This window comes from Apus apus, chromosome 3, assembly GCF_020740795.1.
Source record: "Apus apus isolate bApuApu2 chromosome 3, bApuApu2.pri.cur, whole genome shotgun sequence".
NCBI lineage: Eukaryota > Metazoa > Chordata > Aves > Apodiformes > Apodidae > Apus > Apus apus.
This window is the reverse complement of record NC_067284.1, coordinates 61,058,543-61,080,310: the sequence shown is the minus strand read 5'-3', so window position 1 is coordinate 61,080,310 and position 21,768 is coordinate 61,058,543. Positions and strand designations below refer to the sequence as shown.

The 21,768-nt window shown below is 46.8% G+C and overlaps 1 protein-coding gene across 1 annotated transcript in view; it reads right to left on the bottom strand.

Moving 5' to 3' along the window:
* The window catches only part of LBH (LBH regulator of WNT signaling pathway), a 46,567-nt gene that overhangs the window by 12,613 nt on the left and 12,186 nt on the right, over nt 1–21,768 (bottom strand). The gene's annotated exons all lie outside the window — the stretch shown is intronic.

Sequence of the window (21,768 nt, the reverse complement as noted above, 5' to 3'; positions counted from 1 at the left end):
GCACAGGTTGCCCAGGGAAGTTGTGGATGCCTGATCCCTGAAAGTGTTCAAAGCAAGTTGGATGGGGCTTTGGGTGACCTTTAGCAAAGCTTTTGACACTCTCCCATAACATCCTTGTAGATAAGCTCAGGAAGTATGAGCTAAAAGAGCAGACAGTGAGATGGATCAAGAACTGGCTTAACAATAGAGCCCAGAGGGTTGTGATCAATGATGCGGAGTCCATTTGGAGACGTGTGACTAGTGGTGTTCCTCAGGGGTCAATACTGGGCCCAGTCTTATTCAACATCTTCATCAATTACCTGGAAGAGGGGACAGAGTATAACCTCAGCAAGTCTGCTGATGATACGAATCTGGGAGGATTGACTGATACACCTGAAGGCTGTGCAGCCATTCAGAGAGATCTGGACAGACTGAAGAGCTGGGTAAAGAGCAATCTAATGAGGCTCAGCAAGAAGAATTTGAGAGTCCAGCACCTCGGGAGAAAAAACACCATGCATTGATATAGATTAAGGGTTGACCTGCTAGAAAGCAGCCCCACGGGGAAAGACGTTGGGGTCCTGGTGGACAGTAAGTTATCCATGGAACAGCAATGTGCCTTTGTGGCCAAGAGAGCCAAAGGTTGTGGAGTCTCCTTCTCTGGAGACTTTCAAGATCCATCTGGACACATTCCTCTGTGATCTGCCCTAGGTGTTCCTGCTGCAGCAGGGGGGTTGGACTCCGGCCAATGTCACTCCAGTCTTCGAAAAGGGGCAAGAAGAAAGATCCAGGAAACTACAGACCAGTCAGCCTCAGCTCCATCCCTGGAAAAATGATGGAGCAGCTCATTCTGGATGTCATCTCTAAGCACATGAAAGAGAAGAAGGTTATAAGGAGTAGCCAGCTGTGGAGAACTGGCCTCCAAAAAAGTATGTCTCTCACTGAAATTTACTGTAATAGAGAAACATACCAGAAAAAATAAAATAAAAATAAAGGAGAAACAGTGGCAATACTGCGGGGTAGGGGCCGCGGCTGGGACTTCATCACGAGCTGCAGGCAGGCGTGGGAGCAGCGGCCTAAGACAGCAAAAGCAGTGAATGCAGATAAAGACGATCGTTTGTGCATCGTTACCGCGCCCATTGCCCGCTGCTGCTGGTAGAAAGGAGAGAGAAGAAAAGAAGACAAAAGAGAGAGAAGGAAAACCAAATAAAATGAGCCGAGCTGAGAGACCACCACAGGTCGTGACTTTGCCACCAGACCCGGGTCCAGTGAGGAAAACCGCTCGTCAGACTCCTCGCCTCTCCAGCGCTCCTTAGCTTGTTGAGAAAGAAGAAAAAGAAATAAGTTCTTCAGGGCGACAGCGGTGAGTGCCCAGACTCCAAAAAGAGCCGCCCCTGTGCGCCCAGGCACACGGCAGCGCGGCTGCCAGCCGGAGGCACCGGGAGGACGAAGGCAGCAGCTGCTGCAGCCGCCCCTGCTGTCCCTGCCGCTGGTGCTGCACCTGTGCTGTGTCTGCCATCGCTGCCACAACTCGCCTCGCGCCCCCGGCTCCGGGAGGACGTGAGCACATCACCGTTCAAACCTTTCATCTCTAAAGCGTTCTCCCCCCGGGTGTGTAATTGGCCCCTTACTTGCACACACTAGGACTGCCAAGGGAAAGCCTCGGGCTTGTAACCACCCTCTTTGCAATTGATTTCATATATACATATTCCCTGGTGCATTTACGACATCTGTTTCCACTCTCCACTGCTCTATTTCATAATTTAGTAAAAGTTAAAACTTGCCTCTGCGTGTGTGTGCTTCCAAGAGGAGCTTATCAATCGGTTATATACCCGATGGAAGCAAGCTGGTTCCCAGACAGGGAGAGACCCACCGAAATAACTAAAAGGCTATCCTGAATATATATAACTGGTGTCAGAAAATCCTGATAAACAAACAGGGCAATTGTGCCCTGAGATAAGGTGGCTTCAACCCAAAATTGGGTTCAGACCATGACACCAGCATGGATTTACCAAGGGGAAATAATGTTTGACTAATCTGATAGCCTTCTCAATGTTGTAACTGAATGGGTAGATGCAGAGAGACCAATGAATATAGTCTACCTTGACCTTAGCAAGGCTTTTGACACTGTGTCCTGTAAAATTCTCATGAGCAAGCTCAGGACATGTGGGGTAGAAGAATGATCAGTGAGGTGGAACTGCTTACACAATAGAGCTCAGAGGGTGGTGATCAATGGTGCAGAGACCAGCTGGAGACCTGTAACTAGTGGAGTCCCCCAGGGATCACTGCTAGGTCCAGTCCTGTTCATCATCTTTATCAACGACCTTGATGACAGGACAGATTGTCTTCTCAGCAAGTTTGCTGATGATATGAAGCTGAGAGGATTGCCTGATTCACAGGAAGGCTGTGCGGCCATTCAGCAAGACTTGGACAGGCTGGAGAGCTGGGCAAAGAAGAACCTAATGAGGTTCAACAAGAGCACATGCAGAGTCCTGCACCTGAGAAGGAACAACATGCACCAGTACAGGTTAGGAGCCGACCTGCTAGAAAGCAGCTACGTGAGAAGGACTTTGGAGTCCTGGTGGACAACGAGTAATCCATGGGACAACAATGTGCCCTTGTGGCCAAGAAGGCCAATGGTATCCTGGGGTGCATTAAGAAGAGTGTGTCCAGCAGATTGAGGGAGGTTCTCCTCCCCCTCTACTCAGCCCTAGTGAGACCTCACTTGGAGTATTGTGTCCAGCTCTGGGCTCCCCAGTTCAAGAGAGACAGGGATCTATTTGAGAGAGTCCAACAGAGGGCTACGAGGATGATTAAGGGATTGAAACACCTGTCATACAAGGAAAGGCTGAGACACATGGGCTGTTTAGTCTAGAGAAAAGAAGACTGAGTGAGGATCTTATTAATGTATTTAAATATCTGAAGAATGGGTGTCAAGAAGGAAGGGCCAATCTCTTTTCAGTCATGCCCTGTGATAGGACAAGGGGCAATGGATGTAAGCTAGAGCACAGGAAGTTCCACATCAACATGAGGAAGAACTTCTTTACTGTGAGGGTTACAGAGCACTGGAACAGGCTCCCAGAAAGGTTGTGGAGTTTACTTCACCAGAATCTTTCAAGACCCATCTGGATGTGTTTCTGAATGACCTGCCCTAGATTCTGTGGCAGTCCTGCTCTGGCACAGGAGGGTTGGAGTCGATGATCTTCAGAGGTCCCTTCCAATGTCTGACATTCTGTGATTCTGTGAAGTGGCTCCAGTTAGACAAGCTGATACTGGTGAGCGCTTGTGACTTGGGCACACGAATGTTTTCTCATCTCTTTGGTGCCAGAAGAGGAAATGTGTGTGCCCCAATCAAAAGAACTGAAGAGATGGGCTGGATATAAAAAAAAAAAGTAACTGGGTGGGCTAGCAAGACAAGAAGAGAATATGAGTGTGTTCACATAGGCAGATCAAACCTTGTTGGTGGTAGTTGGGAGCCTGGAGAATCATCCATGATTAGAACCAAGTCCCTGACATTCTGTTCTTGGGGAAAGGATTACTTCACAAGTTGATGGAAACCACTTCACACTCTTATTATCAGTACTTTATCAAAATGTTGCTGTGCCAGAAATTTGCTCCCAAGATTAAGAACTTTCTAGCTGGAGGACCAGCTGGCTTGAATTTCAGAAAGGGAGCAGTATAAGAAACATTTACTATTCAGGAGGGCCCTGGGGAGTACTGGGAAGGTGCTATATGCTTTTGATGACTTTGCAGACATCAACAGTGACAAGGCATAAATCTTCTTGGGGGAGGCTGCAGTCAGCTGGAGGTGACAAAAATGCTAGAAGACTGGAGCAAAGTGTAAATGTCTCAGCAGCTGTGGGCAAAGAGTGAAATAATTTACTTGACCTTGGGATAGTTGTCAGACAAGGTTGTGCTCAAACAGCAGCTTGTTTCAAGAGACAATGGGAAAAAAATGTTAAAAACAACCTCTGATGGAAAATCTACAGGATGCATTCAGCTGGAGCTGAACTTGTCAAGGGATATAAAGACAAACAAGAAGGGCTTCTGTAGGCATGTAAACCAGAAAAACAAAATTAAAGAAAGAGTACCTCTCCTGATGAGCAACAATGGTGAACTAGTAACAACAGATGAGGAGAAGGCTAAGGTTCTTAACAACTTTTTTGCCTTAGTCTTCACTGGCAACCCTTCTCCTAGCAGCTCTCAAGTTGATGGCCCACAAGATGGAGACCAGGGAGACCTCACTGTAAGCAAAGACAAGGTTTGTGACCATCTGAGGAACCCGAACATACAAAAGTCCATGGGACCTGATGAGATGCATCCCAGAGTCCTGAAGGAATTGGCTGATGCAATTGTCAAGCCACTCTCCATGATATGTGCCACAGGAGGAGCACAGAGAGGGGCAGTCAGATAGCTACCTCAGAATGTAGCTCTTCAGAGTTATTAAATACAGAGGAAGCCATTTTGCTTTTGGTAGGAGAAAAGGACAGAGGCAGAGGAGAGGTGCAGCAGGAAAAGGTCTTACATCAGCACTGTCACAGCTGAAGACAAAGGCCTTTTATAGCAAAACCAGCCAGGTTAAGAAATGCCAGTAAATCTCTCTGATTATACTCTTCACCTGTGCCAGGAGAAGCCTGCATCTCCTAGGGCTGCACAAGAACGAACACAATAAAGATGCTGAAGCACTACAATAATGAAGTAATGAGAACTGTGTAAGTTCCCACATAAGTAAAACTCCCTGATTAAGCTCCCTGTTGAAACTCAATCAGTAGTAGAAACTGTCTTGGTGACCACTTTTTCCTCAATTTTGAAGCTCCTCTGAATTTTCACTTGAAGGACTGCCTTGACTTACTGCTGGTTGCATCCCGGGCACTCTTTTGCCATGGATCAGGACTTAGTCTCTCCCATGAACATCATGAACAGCCTAAGCATTTTAGTCAAAATGAGGTACACACACACAGCTTGGTCTTTGAAAAAGATCCAGCCTCCAAATTTTGACAATCAACTTCAGAGGACCCAGAATTTCCTGTGTGGTATTGGCTGACCTATCAAGGAATCATGTAATGCCCTGTTGAATAAGAACTTCTGCTTTTCTATACCTCTGGCATGGTTTTATAAATGATGTTTTAATGTTTTGTTTCCTTTCCCCATTTCATTTCCTCTTTAAATTCCAAGACAATTGCCTGTGTGCGAGGGTAGCAGCTGTTTTATTCCTGGAATAAGCACTCCAGTTACCTGACAGAAAACCACTGAGCTTTCTGTAGGAAACTTGGCTTTCCTGATTTGTTGCTGTTTTTCCTTAGACTGAAGCTAATAAATACATAGAGCCAGAACAGACCTTTGGGGTTTTGTCTCTGGAAATAAAGAGCTCACTCCTCAGCAGCAGCAACATGCATCCTTTAAAAAATAAAAATACTTTCACTCTTAGATTTCAGCAAGATGTTTTGGCAGTGTTATGAATCCAAACTTCTGGCAGAACTGTGCAGGCTGTGAGAAAGACTTCACTGAAATATGAAGAGCAAAGGGGATCACAGCTCAGTGCTGCGTGAAGGGTGCCAGGGTCCTTCCTGCATGGCACTCAGTGTCTGCAGAGGTGCTGGCAAAATGGGAGTACAAAAAAGAGCTCTGACTGCAGTAGTTTGCTTTTGCATTGAGCAGTTCCTCACATCACAACTGCTACAGCTCCATAAGTGGCCCATAGAACTGCAACACTTCGTACTTCCACATGCAAAAAGAGCTAAATCCATTCTGGCAGTTTGAGATTTTTATTTGGGACCAACACCAAAGCTATGGAGAGAGCACAGCATTTGTACCTCCTCTGTGAAAGCTGACAGCTAGTTGGGAAAAGATTAAAGTCACCAGCTTTCACTCACGGGGAAGATTCCTGGTTAGCCAAAGGGTTGTTTCAGAGGGCTGGAGGAAAGCAGCATCATGCTTACATCACCATGAGCCTGTTGGAAGCAGAACAAGGCACTGTGACAAAGCTTATTTTTTGCTTCCATGAGCCAGGAGGCTTGGTTAAGTCCAAATGTGCTCAAAGTAAGTGCTGAAACCTTTGAGTGCTGATCCAGTACAAGTTTTTCCATCCCTGGTGATATGTATCTCCAGCCTTGCTTGAGTGACTGCTCTGAGGAATGAGGGAACAGACTCATGGTACTACTGAAAGGTGCTGTTAAGACTCACAGCATCGAACAAAGAAGTCCAGAGCCATTTTCTGAGTGGAAAGGTGCATTGCCAAAAAAAAAATAAAATAGTCTCCTCATGTTCAGTTTGGGCATCCCACTGCCATCCCACCTCAGGTCTTTATAACGACCCCCCTAGGAAAGGCAGGTAATGACCTCTCATCAAGACAGACTCCTCCCCTTGCCCAGCTGCTCACCAGCCTTTCTCCTTCCTCTCTCCTCTGTATCCACATGCAGGCTTTGGCTGGCCCTCAAGTCTACACTCCTCTTGCTAAATGTGACCCTGCAGCACTTACTTAGCCCTCATATCTGTACATGCCCACTCAGGAAGATTACTCACATAATTAAGGGACCAGCTACCATACAATGGTATGCCTTTGCAGATGGTTTTCTGTCCCCTCACCTGGCCTTGTTACCACAACACTAGGGAGCTACAATCCCTCCACCTTTCCGCATGCTTATCATGGTTTCAACTTAGCTTGCACCCATAAAGAAGGGAAAAGCACAGCCAACTTTCCGCACCACCATTTTAACTCTCAAAAAACTGCCCATGCCAGCTGTAACAGCCTGCTCCTCCCCTATCTAAGCCCCTTGAAGCCTCCCCATGAAGGTTAATGCTCCTCTAGTCTCACCAAATTATCACCAGCTCTGGTGGTGAGAAGCTAATGTTCTCCATCAGCCATCCCATGAACCCTCATTGGGGTGCCAGACACCCCAAGGAACAGACACCACTAACTGCATGGACCCTGGGGCTAGGATGATGTTCATGATGGGGAAGCTAAGTGGGCAGCCAGGTGCCAGCTGAGGGCAGGGAACACAGGCAGCATGTGTGCCAAGACACCCCTATGGACATGAACTTGGATGGAAACATGGAAGAGAGCAGTGCCTTCAGGGAGCAGAGCAATGCCAGGTAGGCTAAGTCACCACACAGAGAGGTGGAAGGGGTGTAGGACAGCAAGTCACACTGGATGTGCATCAACTACACTGTAAGGGCTTGTTGTGCCAGACAGATTATATAAAAGTAGTTGACATGGCCAGTAGCAAAGCAACAAGCATTTGTGTTAGGGCACACAAACTTTTAGGGCTTACAATGCCCCTGAGAGCTGAAGAACTACAACTCTCAGGCGAAAATGGGGAGAAGGAAAAGAAAAAGACCAAGGGTGGAGTCTCAGCATCTCCTTCTGCCCCATCCTGGAGCCACCAAAGGCTGCCTGAGCCTTTGAGAAGCAAGGGCACAAGGCTGGGACAGCCAAGCACAAGTGTCTGGGAATTAGGTGTCTAGATAAAAATGCTGATAGGTTTAGCATTGAGTTTTTCCTAAAAAAACACCGAGTGAGCATGTTTTTGATAATGCACTTTTGTGCTGGTTTTCAGCTTGTTTTTAATATGAGCTGTGTTCTGTTTTCCTTCCATTGCTGAACCTTCAGCATACTTTACTTTCTCAAGGTTTTCTCTGGAGAGACAAAAAAAAAAAAAAAAAAAAAAAAAAAGGGTTGGAAGCATTTATTTTAATTTAAAGGGAAACTGAGACTCCCTGACAATGGGATAACTCCAGAAGCTGGGCTTTTAAGGATGCTCTGGAAATTACAAGACTCCTGATAAAATCATAGGAGTTGGCAAGGCACTATTTCCCCTGAACAATTATGATCTCTTTGCCTGTGGATATCACTATGTTGCAATGCCTCTAAAGTTCCTGCTATGTAATTGAATTTGAAAACATTTCTTTTCAGTTCCTTCCTTCTCCAGCCCCTGCCAGAGAGCAGACATTCCTGAAAATCAACTAACCACACTCCCATAACTTTACAGCCTGAGGACCTTGAAGCAAATGAGCCTTGAAGAGTAATTGTAGTATTACAGGTTCCAAATTATGCTGAATTATGCAGCGCTTAGCGGATGCTACTTAGTGGATTGGTTTGGGGAAAAAACAGCTGGATTAAGTGAGAAAAAAACCCCACTTCTCCAAATGATACTGCAAAGCTAGCTAAAATTCTCAGTTTTCAACTCTGTTAGCAAAAAATATTTGACTCCCCCAGTTCAGCTGCACCAAAGGGCCTGCTTGGTGGGGCTGAACCAGAGAAGTCCCATTTTAAACAGTTAAACCTGTGCTGGGAAAGGACCTCTCCTTTTAGAGAGCATTTCAACCCACCAAATTTATACATCCCCCTCCAGAGCATCTGCATCACTGTAAGAGGTGCTGAGAGTGACTATACAGCAAATCCAAGCATTTCAGGTAACAAGTATCAGGATGAATCAGGTCCTGGAGGCAGGTGAGAGCCAATGTTTCCATTCTGGTGGCTCAGATGCTGTGGGGTACATGGACCTTAACTAAGATGCATCTTCCTAGTATGATAAAGAAACTCCTATTGACTGCAAGAGAGACTGTTTTTTATTTGTTTGCTTAAAAACTACTTAGGAAACAGCTCAGTAGCATTATCCCTAGCCACACTAAAAGAAAAGAAGCAGCAATAATGAAGCAACACAAACATGAAGGATACATGTTCAGTGATGTCTGGTGATGTATGTTCATTGCAGAGGGGTTGGAACTAGATGACCTTTAAAAGTCTCTTCCAACCCAAACCATTCTATGATTCTATGTTCACTAATCATTGAACATATCTGTGTTCACGTGCAGGGTATTTTTGCGTGCTTCAGTCTGTTATGTGGTGTGACTTCTTATCAACATCTTAGGATTGTGTAGGACCTGGAAAACACAAGGCTGCTGTAATGTCTAGAGGTCCTCTTCCCCAAAAGTTTTGTCTTTTTCATGGTCAAGAATCTGAGAGAAGGTAGGAAGGGAACAGGGGAAAGTCTATTCAGGCCTTCACCACTGCTTCATGGGTTAGCAGTGAGAGTGATGGATAAGGCAGTGGAAAGAGCAGGAGCCTAGATGGGTTGACCCATGTAGCAAATACGTGAAGTGCCTGGCATTTCCAGCAGGTGAAGATGGGCAGCACATGGCTCAACTGTGCCAGCATGAGGGGCCATGCTGTGGCACCATAAGAGCAAATAACCCTGCTGCTCACAAAGCATGGCTTCACCCCAAGTATAGACTTCATGCAGCCCCAGGTTGGGGGAAGTACATGTTCTTTCCCAATGCTTACCCCCACCATTCTGCCATGTCCTTCATTCTCCTTCCTGAGTTTCCCATGCAGGCTGGCCAGATGGGAAAACAGAGAGTGCCATGCATGCGATGAAGCAAGGCTTTGATGGAAGACAGGGAGGAAGAGGGAGGGATAAGTAGGTGACAGTTCAATTAAGGAACACACGATAATGCCTAGCTGGCAGCCAGGCTGCAGGCGCTTCATGACCCTGGGTTGCTGCCAGCTTTGCCACCTTGGAGCTCACCTTCACATGGCTTTTAGATGATGACCACAGCCCTGCTAGGCTGATGGAGAGGTATCCAAGTCCATCGTCCTGCTGGCATGCAAGCAGGGAGCTGGAAGCAGAGGCTTTAGCTTACCTTTTGGCTTGCCACACATTGTTGGGTGTTTTAACACAGGTGTCTGCCTCTGTTGACACTGAGTGATAAGTGGAGACTTCATCAGAAAGGATTTCAAGAATTTCCCTGTTTTCTTTTTATTACTTTTTTTTTTTTTCCCCTCCTGCATCATGGTAAAGACACTCATAGCAGGGGGTGTGGGATGGCTGGCACAAGGCAGAGGTGGGATGGCACGTAAATAAAAATTTAGATCCCCCCTCCATTCTCTTCTCACAAGCACAGCCACTCCAGCCCCAAGCTTCAAATGTTCATTTAAATTGAAGTCTTCCTCCCTTTCTACACCTGCAGCTGCCCCTAAGAGCTGGTCCTTAATGCTCAGAGCTTGGGGTGACAGCTGAGAGAAAAGAGTTCAGATGTAAAATGTAAAAGTAACACCTTCCCAAAAGGGAAAAGCTAGGCATGAGCTGGGAGAGGAGCCCCTTTTCCTCCCTCATCTGTCTTGTGGCTCTGACCTGCCACCAAAAAACAACGCAGACCCAGGGTTCCATTACTAGAAAGCTCCTATTATTATTCTTTTTTATGCTTAACTGTGTCTCACCTCTACATCTCAGGTAATTTCTTATGTTATTCAAGCTGGTTAGATTTTTTTCCCCATGAGAAACCAGCCCTGCCTTGTTCTGCTACACCCTGACGAGCAGGAGGAAGACCCAGTGACCCCACATGCATATGCTCAGACACCCTCCCAGCACTGTGTACCATGGGGGAAGACCTTGCTTCATAACGAGCTAGCTGAACATCTGCATGTATGCATGTGCAGACACACGTGTGCAGACACAAGAGGCTGAGATACTTCTACATGCACAGGCATGTTCCTGCATGTGCAACCACTGCTGGGCAATCCTGCCTTCCAGCTGCCTTTCCCCTTGCACAGGTTCTCCCTGGCCTTTGTTGGAAAGCATGAGCACAGCCAAGGCACCTCCAGTCCTCTGTCTGGCACCCATGCCTGAGTGCATCTCTCCCTCTCAGGTGACAGTGACACCCCAAGCAGGCACCACCTGCCATAGGATGGAGAATATGAATGCCCTAAAAAAAAACCCAGTGCAGTGGAAAGCAGGCACAGGGGGACTAAATGGAGCACCTTGGGACACCAGCTTAACTAACAGTTTTGATGAGGCTTGGCCACCTCAGAAGTGACTAATTGCTCATCTCTTCATCTTCATACAGCAATTAGTGGCTTAGGTCATCGGCCACCCTCTGGTTTGGGAGCTGGGGAGGCACGGGGTCCCCACTGTTGTGTTTCCTGGAAGCCTGGGCCAGCAGAAAGCCAGTCCATCCAACAGGACTTATTTTGGTGGGAGGTTACATTATAGAAATCCCAAACCCTTGCTGCAATGCAGCGTTGGCCTCTCTTGACACATCTGCTTGTCAGCTGGGGAAATTTTGGCAGTGAAGCAGGAGTGGTTGAGGTCCCTGCTGCAGACAGTGCCAGTTCTGCTGGGGAGGATACAAAAATGAGTTCCAAAACTTATAAACTACCCTTTTTCTTCCAAGTCGCCAGAAAGGCCCCTCGCCTCCACCCCACTACATGCGGCTGCACACCCTTACCCTCAGGGAGCCTGGAAGCTGCATCCCTCCCATCTCAAAGGAGCACAGCAATGGGAGATGCAAAGGAAAAGGCAAACAGTCATGTTTTAAACAAGAGGATAAAGAGGCCAAACCACAGACGAACCATTACCACTTCACAGAGGAAACAGATAATTAGTCACCACCTCCTCAGCCTGTGGAGGTTATGAGGAGCCTTCCATACTCCTCATCCTCCTCCTTCCCATCCTCCTGCCCTGGCTCCTGCCTGTTTATGATATGGCTTATGACAAAACAACTTTTAAAGGAATTACACAATTGAGCTCCTAACCCTTTTCCACTCTGGATTTTTCCAAAACCTTACACTTACTGAGTAATTCTGCTGGAGACACAAGCTACCTGTCACAAGCCCTGTTTTATGGTGGTTGTTTTGTTTTTTAAATGAGGCCTCAGCTCTTTAACTGCTCCCACGCTTTGTTGGGAAAGCTCAGTCACATGAGTGCAAAGGTTATCCAGGAAAAGTACTATCAGCCTACCCAATTATGGGGGCTAGCACTGCCTTTGGTATTGACTCTGCCCATGGCCTCAGGACCAGCACCCTGGGTGGTTACTCAGTGAAAGGGCATCTGTACACCTCTGTGTGCAGACTGGCGCTGGCTCTTGGTCCATGTGCCCTGTAGGAAACCTGGCTCATAGCAGAGCCCACGTTTGTTGCCCTAGAATTACCCAGTAAGCCCACATGATGGCCAGAGAGGTCTACAGGAGCCTGGGTGTAGGTACCTACTGCCTTCTGAGGTGCCTTTGGGTACCTGAGGCACCTGCCCAGGGCTGGCAGATACAGTCCAGGACTTACTGGAGCAACATCCTCTTGCAGAGGCAGCCATACTTCTAGCATGCACCACTCAGAGGCACTGGGGACATCAGCCAGACCTTGCAAGGTCTGCAGTCCCTCACTGAAACAGAGGGATGGGCTCTCCATCAGTAGGGATCAGCCATGCCCTAACTTGCACTATTGCCTCCATTCAGTCTGGGAAGTTTGGATACTGATGCTCCAGCCCCACCTGGACCAGCAGTTGGTTTCCATGCTCCACTTTCCCTCCCAGCACACACACAGAGTATAGTTGTTATCCGTGTTTAGAGTACCTCCTGAGGGACCAAACACCGTGGCACGTTTTGAGCCAAGCACCCTACAGGGTAGAAGGCACATTGCATGTGAGTGTGTGCTTGCATGAAGCACATGTGCATGAAGCAGCTGGCTGAATGAGACATGCTCCTCTGTGTGCTGTGCTTTGCATCAGGGCTGTAAGAAAATAATTACCAATTATTTCAGTTTGCTTGTTTCAGACCTTGCTCTGATTTCCCTACAGTAAATAAAATTACCTACCAAGTAAATCCCAACCAAAACCAACAAAAACCTCGACCAAAAAAAAACCAACCCTCTAACTGCAGCCCACTGCATCACCTGCCACAGCTTCAAATCTTTTGATAAACAGCACACATAATGACAGCCACCAGGTTTCTCCAAGCATCTCCACACATTTGTAATATGTAAGGCAGCACATGAAATCTATATCTCTGTATAATTAGGAGTGCTCAGAGCGGTGACTCAGACATTCCAGCACACTTTCTTCTTGTTGTCAGTGAGTGAAATCTAGCTTTACTTATTTTTTCCAATGACTTCGGACTTTAAAAACAATAGTTAGCAAGGTCAGCTTGTTACCAGCTCCTGTCAGTACCCTGTCCTCATACCAGTCCTCCACTGCATTTTGGTCACAGGCAAAGCTTTGGCCGTAATTTCCCAAGGCTTTTTTTTGTCTGGAGGATCAAGGCAGCCAAATTAGGAAAATAGGTCCTAAACCTGCAAGCCCTTCCACACATCTTCATTTTAAGCATTTGAATATCGAAGTTGTTCCAGGGCGGGTCTTTATATAGTGTGGCAAGTAGTAGGCAAGACATGAAACAAAACTTCAGAGGCATCATTATCTCACTTCTCTTTCCAGTTACTAGGCAGGCATCAACAGATGCAAAATGAAAAATACAGTCCTCAGTATCAATGTTTCTCCTACCATGCCTATATGGTGGCTTTCATCTGCTCAGCTCACAAAACCTTTTATGACCAATACTTCACCATGTGCCACTGCATCTGCAGCCAGAAGAAGGGCGAATGGCAATCTGCTGTTATCGCCACTCATGGTCATTCAGCCTACAAAATGTTTCAAAGGGTGTTACAGAGCTTGGGCTTCATGAGGGGACAGGGGAAGCTGCTGTTTCCTCTACCAAGCTGATGGTCCTCATATTTTCTTTCCTGGTGGGACAGGCTGGTTGGAAGACCCTAGCAAAGGGGGTTGAAAGATTGCCATCTCCTTGAAATCTGTGGGAAGTCTCTAGTGCAACCTGCATGGGTGAGCCATTGCTGACAGTATTGGGACTGGCATGTGTGGGAGGAAAAAAATGTTCCAGATAAATGCTTAAGTCCACAGCACTTTATTATGAAAAATTAGAATGGAAAGGACAACTTGTCCTGAATAATTCAGGTGATCACTGGTAAGTAGATAGTGCTCATCAGTGAAGTTCTGATGCATGCAGAAAGATAACAGCACTGTCCAAGACTGACCTATAGCCAGAGGTTTCTCTGGGAGGGAAAGTACATGTAGGAGTGAGGGAGCAAACAGGATCAGGCCCTCCAGTCGGGCTGGAGTCAAAAGATGGGAGTCTATTTAATCTTGTGGTTTAACTACTCTCCTCAGCACAGGCAGGATGAGCCTCAAGAAATTCAAGGCTTTGTGAACCTCACTAGCTAATTTTGGGTTCAGGCAGTTCAGAACATGAGTGCACAAACCCTTTTTTACTTACAATTTAAATTAATTTCCTCCCCAAGTGAGACTGATGTTATTGAAACCACATGTTTTCCAGGCTAAAGGGAGAACTGTACTATGTGGCCACAATTCAGGTAAGTTTGCCTACATCAGGTAGCATCTCCATAGTTTATCTTTCAGCATGATCAAAGATGATGGGATGTAAATGAACACCAGCAGTTACAAGTGGAAGTGAACGTGCTCCTGAACTGGACCTGGCTGGGAGGCAGAAGCTGATTCTGCCTGCCTTGCTCCTCTCCTCCCTCAAGGTGAGCCAGTGCAAGTGACACACAGGTGGCACAAATTGCACGTGCTTTGCCCCTGCAACCTCCCCACTTCCTTGCACACTCTTGCAGTGTTTTCCTCATTCCTCCCATTGCCCAGTGTGGTTTTTATTAACCTTGTTGTGCCACTTTATGTCAACCAACATTCTGCTAGTTTGGGGTTTTTTGGTGGCAATCGAGGAATGTGAATTTTACAGCAGACTGTCTGCAAGCCACACACAGAATGGTTGGCCATGGATGTATAGACCTTTTTACACTATAGAAACAGTGGTATTGACACATGAAGGCACAAACTCAACAATGTGACAGAACAAAAGAAGCTAGGGGTGAGGTTCAGCTCATCTAGCTTCAGTTACCTGAGAGTTGGGCATGCAGCCTACATGGGTATCTACATCTTCTGGCTAGCAAAAGCCAGAAGACCTTCAAAAAGACATTCTTTCCAGATAGGCTGTTAAAATGAATCACCTTCTGGAGGTGTTTACCTCCTTCCATGGACTACAGGAGCAGATTAAACAATTATATCAGGCTAGACACCCAAGGTTTAACTAAGATAGAGGCAGCTCAGCCTAGTGCCAGGGTGGCAGGTGGCATCCCAGGGTCTGCAACTGTGAGCTTTTTGCTGGCTCTCTGGGTGAAACACAGCCAAATAAACCATTGCTCCTGACAGCAGTGGCTCTGGAGATTCCTTCTGAGTTGGTGTCCTCAAAATTGATTGCTGTTTCATCACACCAGGATGATCCCTTGTAGACACTAGTCAAAGGCTTGTTGGAAGGGAAAGGTATGGAAAGTCACTGATGACAAGTCCCTATAAAGCAACAAATACTCATTAAAGTTAAATATACTTCAGGTAAACTGTGGCCAAATATACTTTACAGGCATCAGTAATATTTACAGAGATATAGATGCTCAGATTAAGCAAGGCAGAGGTAGGAGGAAGCTCTGGGGAAGTGTCTTGGGCTGCTATCAGGAAAAACTAGAAAGGATGCTACATAGAGAGGAGCACATGGGCAGGATGCGGTCTGTGAAACACGCTGCAGCAAACACCTGCAGGGCAGCTCAGAAAGGCCCTGCAATGGGCAAGGACAGCCCAGGCATCCAGGAGTGCCAGTGTGGTGCATGGTGTCATGCAGTGTAGCTCTCACCTAACTCATACAAATGCCAGCAGGCTCTCCCCTCTACCACACACAGGCATCCATAGCAGACCCAGCCAGGAATTGTCATCTGAGTACTGCATATTTTGGCAAGTTCCCTGTCAGCTCAGCTGAGCAACCCACAGATAGACAGGTCATGAGATTGAACACTACAAATTCCCTTTGTCCTCAGGTGCACGGGATAATAACCCCAGCATGGATCAACAGCCTGGCAGAGACTGATGAGCCCTGCAAAGGCTCCCCTCAGTCCCACTGTTGGAGCACAAGACCCTGCTATAAAGCTTCCTCTGCCTCCCTCTCTTGTGAAGGTATCTTAAATCCCAATTGGCTGAAGCATTACAAGATTACACCCACCAATTCAATCTCAATGTGCCAGTTACTTAAAAGGCTGTGTGCAGAGTAAAGAAAACCATGAGCACTGGAGAATGGGAGGGTGGAGGGCAAATCCCACATGCACACACACACATGCACACATATGCACAATCCTTTTGGCACATGGGAAGGTTTTCCTCACCTGAGACCATTTGCAAGGGTGCACAGAGAGCAGCTCCACCTCTGCAGCTTACCCAGCCACCCAACTTCAGCCAGCTCACCTCCATCCCTTGGCATACAGGGGTGTTGCCTCCTTGTCCACCGAACAGGTGCTATTTTAACCACAGGAAACCCCACTGTGGGTCTTGTTGAAGCAGGGGACAGTCCTCACCCCCAAAGGCAGCACCCAAAGCAGACAACAGCCACAGAGCTGGCAAAAACTGCAGTGGAAAAGAGTTGTCAAACACTGCTCAAGAAGGCTTGTGCTTGACAAATATTTGTTGGGCTGATTGTAACCTGTCTGGCTCAAGCTCCTGAATGCAGAGCACCTATGGGGAAGAGTTCAAAACCCCTATAATACAGCTGCCCTCTTTTCCTCCCTCTGCACATCTGGAGGAAGTAATGTTTTCACCCCAGCTGTTGTTTCCAGCACAGAGCACATCTGGAGTGGGTTGTTTGTTACTTGGTGGTCACAATCTGCGATTTTATTCCCAGGTGTTTTGTATTTATCCTCACCTTTGCAGGCCAGAGCCAAAGGCATCAGCCAGTGTGTTCCCAGAGCAGCCAGGAAGCTGCTTTACTGTAGCTGGCCATGCTTCTTGTTGCTGCTCCATCTTTTGCAGCTTGCAGCAGAGCTTTAAGTTGTGTGCATGTGGATCCCAGCAGGTATGACAGGGCATCATGCACGCCAGTGTGTAACCATGAAGGTACCTGGGCCACGAGGGATCTTTGTAAGAGTAGCGCTTAGCAGCAGGACATGCTCTGGGACTGATGGAGCAGGAAATACCCAGGCTCCTGAACTGGCTGAGGGCAGAATAAAGAAGGAAGTATTGAAAACACAAGCAAGGCTGCTGTGACATTTTCATGCTTGGCTTCTGACATCCTCTCCCTCTTGTACACTTGACTTCCTTGCTTATTTTTATCAGATCAAGCTGATGGTCGCTGCTACGGTAACCCTATGTGGTTACAGCTCTGGAGTGAACAAGTCAACACGTTTCCTTTGCGGCTTCCCTCTCCTCTCTGTCTTCCCACCCCTTAGGGCTCTCAAAATAGTCCGTTTGACTTCAATATGCCTTAGTTGTGAACACTGCCTGTTGCAACGGGCAGGGGTTCACCCTTTCATGCTCTGCTCGCTTAGCCTACTGGCCACTACTGTCTCCCCCTCTTCTTGTCCTACCTTTGCTGTGTTGCTTGTCAATGGGCAAAGTACAGATCTCTGACCCCACGTATGGGCTGGGGTTTTTTGTTTTAATGTGGAAAAAGCATGAAAGAACTCTCCCAGGAATGAAAACGTGCTTTTGGGGAAAAAAGCTCTTCATTGAAAAGATAAAGTCTGATTCAAAACAAAAACAACTACAAAAAAAATACTTCTCTTGCCTTGAGCCCACTTCTTCCCCTTTTAGAGTCATTATGGGGAAGATGCAACCAGAATATAAAAGCTGATGCTCTCTCCTACACTGCAAAGAAAAGCTCATCTCACAGGGCTTCACACCTATCCCAAGTAATGATAACCTATGTCTCCTGGGGTGGTACCAGAGCCTCATCACTCATTGGTAAATTTACCAGTGCTCCAGACTCATCAAAGTCATTCCTGTTGATGATGCTTTAGTAGCAAGGGCTATGGCGTGTTGTACTTGAATAAATTTTCAGGTTCTCAAGCTTTAACTACCTCATCCTGCTCCCCTTTCTGCCCCTAGCTAGAAGCCACCCTCTGTTCCCTTCCTTGATTGGCAACACCACTCGTTTCCTCCAGCTCTGGTCATCACTGCATTCACATGATGTGCTACAACTAGTCCTAGGCATTTCCTGGGTGAGGCACGTTTCTCTGAACTCGGTTTCCCCCTTGGTGTTGGGCCTGAAATCTTTTCCCTCGTCCTCCTAAAAATAATACTCGCAAGCTTTTATTTTTGCTATAACCAGTTTGTGCTTATTGCAGCAGAGCTGCTCCCCAGCCAGGCTTGCACAGCCCTTTCTGAAGGTGGATGGTAGCTGTAGTTGTAGAAACAAGACACCTGTTTAACCCTTTCATTTCAGCTTTTCCCCAGGAGACTTTGAAACATGGCAGCAACAGCCTTCCAGTAAGATGGGCAGATGAACACCCACAATGTGCTCCTGAAAGCACAGATCCATTTACACATAGCACACATACCCACCAACCGCAGGGACATTGGACTGGTGAATCATTAAAATTTGTGGCACTTCTGTCAGGTGCAGGCCCAGGTCTTTGCTTTCTTTAAACTGCTCTTTTTCTGTCCAAACATAAGCAAAAAGGCAGTATTTGAATGATTAAACACTCAAGAGCTTTTCTCCTCAAACAAAAATTTAGGGATGATCTTTGCTCTTGTTTATACAGAGATGCTCAGTGCCCACAATTGCTTCTGGAGAGCATACGCATTTGAGGCCATTGCTCCTCTCAGTCCTTGTTTTCTTCCAGGTGACTACACGAGCAGTTGGGGGATTTTGGTTTGGCTTTTATTGTGTTTCAAAGAATAACTAAGCACATCAACACCAACGGGATGAAACTCCATGTCCTTAGCTGTTAAGAATCACAGAACCAAAGAATGGCAGGGGTTAGAAGAGACCTCTAGAGATCATCTAGTCCAAACCCCCTGCTAGACCAGGATCCTCTAGAGCAAATCCCACAGGAACACATCCAGGCAGGTTTGGAATGTCTCCAAAGATGGAGACCACAACCTCCCTGGGCAGCCTGTTCCAGTGCTGTTACCCTCAAAGTAAAGAAGTATTTACTTAAATTCCCGTTAAACCTCCTGTGTACCAATTTGTGACCATCACCCCTTGTTCTGTCACTGGACACCACTGACATGAGTCTGGCCCCATCCTCCTGACACTCCCTTTAGATATCGATCAGCATTGATGAGATGCCCCCTCAGCCTCCTTTTCTCCAAGCTGAACAGCCCTAGCACTCTCAGCCATTCCTCACAGGGCAGATGCTCCAGTCCATCATCTCAGTGGCTTGTGCTGGACTCTCTCCAGAACTTCCTGCAGGAGCTAAAATGGGAAGGAGGCAGCCCAGGTTACCCTCAACCAGCAGCTGGAAAGCAATGCTGGTTCCCCTGTTGCTTGCAATCATAAAGAGCAGTGTGGTTTCACTGGAGCAGGACTTTGACATGCACTAAGCTGGTGTGTGACCAGGGTGAGGCTTCTCCCCATGTGCAGCACTAATGGTGAATTATCTTCACACTTCTGCAGAGCAACAACCAAACATAAGCAACAATCACACACCAAAAGTTGATCTGCACAGTGCATTTCAAGTGACTGTACTTTAATAAAGCTAAACAGAAGTGGATACACACAAAAAACCAATAAACCAAATATTTGGGAGAGCATGAATTAAGCAGGGCAGTAGTGCACTGCTTGCTGTGTCATCAGTTCTAACTACAAGGCAAAGCTTTGAGAAGGACAAATGCTTGAAGTCTAAATGAGATTCAGAGGAAGATTTCTTGCCCAGTGTGCAAAGAAAGGTCCACATACCACCCATGAAGTTCTTGGGATGACTGCTGACCCATTCAGCAGCAAGCCCATTTTCATTTGGTGATAGAAGTTCGAGGTTGGAGCTAAAACAGCTGGAGCACAAGGACCAGGAAGTGCCCCCTTCCCACCATTGCTCTCCTGCCAGCACTTCTTCAGGCGGATGCAAGGCAGACCGCCAGGCAGAGTGAGCCCTGCTCAGAGGCCAGCCCTTCTGATCTGCCCCCAAAATAGCAAGATGCATCAGGAAACAAAGTTGAGCGACTTCATTGTGACTTGAGCCTGTAAAACCTGTTTGTGTGAAGCAGCACATGGAGGTAGCAGAGAAGTTAAATTCATTAGCAATTTCCGTTATCACTGCTATATTTTAACCAGATGCATTATGGGGTGGAATGGTTCTTCACTGAATTCAGACCAGCACATCATCTTGGAAATGCTGCAGTAGCTTCTACAAGGAAAGTATCTCAATGCCTAAGGATGGAAAGAAATCAAGGCACCTCAGCTACAGGCTGACTGAAGAAAAGGAGAGGCAAGCTTCAACATTACATTTATCTTTCTATGGCACAGAAGGTCCAGAAGGGTTGAGCATAACACAATTCATCTTCGAACCATGGGGCTCATGTTGAGCATGCCATCAGTTCAAGCATTAAATCAGAGGATGATTAAAGTGTATTTAAACCAGTCTCATGTAAACATAATACTCTAGCCTCAGCCCAGTTTATTTGCATAAGTAAGATTGGAGCCTATTACTTGCCAAATCACAGGAGGTTCTCTCCATGTATCTGAAAGATACCAGTATTCCATGGCATTTGCTTATCACCTGGTTTTAATGGAAAATTTAATAGGATTAAGTATACACTTTGAATTAGTGAAACCTACATGCCAGGACACTCACACTCAGAAATTATCATCATCATAGATAGAGTCATCATAAAAATGGCTGAAGTTGGAAGGGACCTTAAAGATCATCTAGTTCCAACCCCCCTGCATGGGCAGAGACACTTCCTGCTAGATCATGTTGTTCAAAGCCCCATCCAATCAGGCCTTTATCACTTCCAGGGTTGGGGCTTCCACAACTTCCCTGGGCAACCTGTTTCAGTATCTCACCACCCTCACACTAAAGAATTTCCTCCTAATGTCTAACCTAGATCTCCCCTCTTCCAGTTTTGATCCATCACTTCTTATCCTCTCCCTACAAGCCCTTGTAAGAAGCCCCTCCCCAGCTTTCCTGGAGGCCCCCTTCAGATGCTGGAAGGCCACTATGAGGTCCCCCCAGACCCTTGTCTTCTCCAGGCTGAACAGCCCCAAATCCCTCACAGCCTGTCTTCATGGGAGAGGTGCTCCAGCCCTCTGATGATCTTCATGGCCCTCCTCTGGACTTTCCCCAGGAGCTCCATATCCTTCTTATGTTGGGGGCTCCAGAACTGGACACAGTATTCCAGGTGGATCTCACGAGAGCCTAGTAAAGGGGTAGAATGACCTTTGACCTGCTGGCTATGCTTCTTTTAAAACAGCCCAGGACACAGTTGACTTTCTGGGCTGTGAGGACACATTGCCAGCTCATGTTGAGCTACTTGTCCACCATCACCTCCAAGTCCCTCTCCTCCAGACTGTTTTAGATCCATTCTTCACCCAGCCTGTATTATTGCTTGGGATTGTCCCAACCCAGGTGCAGGACCTTGCCCTCAACCTTGTTGAACTTCATGCTGTTTACACACATCCACTAGTTTCCTACAGGTCTTCCTCTAACAGTACTGCAAGCTGTTGCACCCAGCTATCAGTGTGTGGCAAGGCACAACATACTACTCAAGAAGAGCTGATCTCTAGACCCAGGAGACCCCTAGCAGACAACCCCAGATAGCTTAGCTGAGACCATAACAACACACAGCACAGCAACTCTTATCTTCATACCTGTTGCTCAGGGCAGGGTAAGCACATGCCCAGGGAGCATGCACAGGTACTGCATTAGTACTAAGAGCAGCTAAGAATAGCCTCCACTTCCCATGAGTTCATGCTCTGTAAGGTTAAGTAAGAAGTTAGACATAAATTACAGGTAAGAAGTTATATATAGAAATACAGATTTTTCAGAATCACATAAGTCGGAGCACCACTTTGCTGCAGCTCTTCACTCAGCAACTGTGAGAAGATGAGAGGCAAAGATACTGCCCCTCTTTAGGCTTACAATCCCATAGGGCATGCTCTAAGGTCAGTCATATGTGTGAAACAAGTGTCTCCAGGTTCACAGAACAGCCTCAACTGGTAGACATGAGTCTCTTCAGA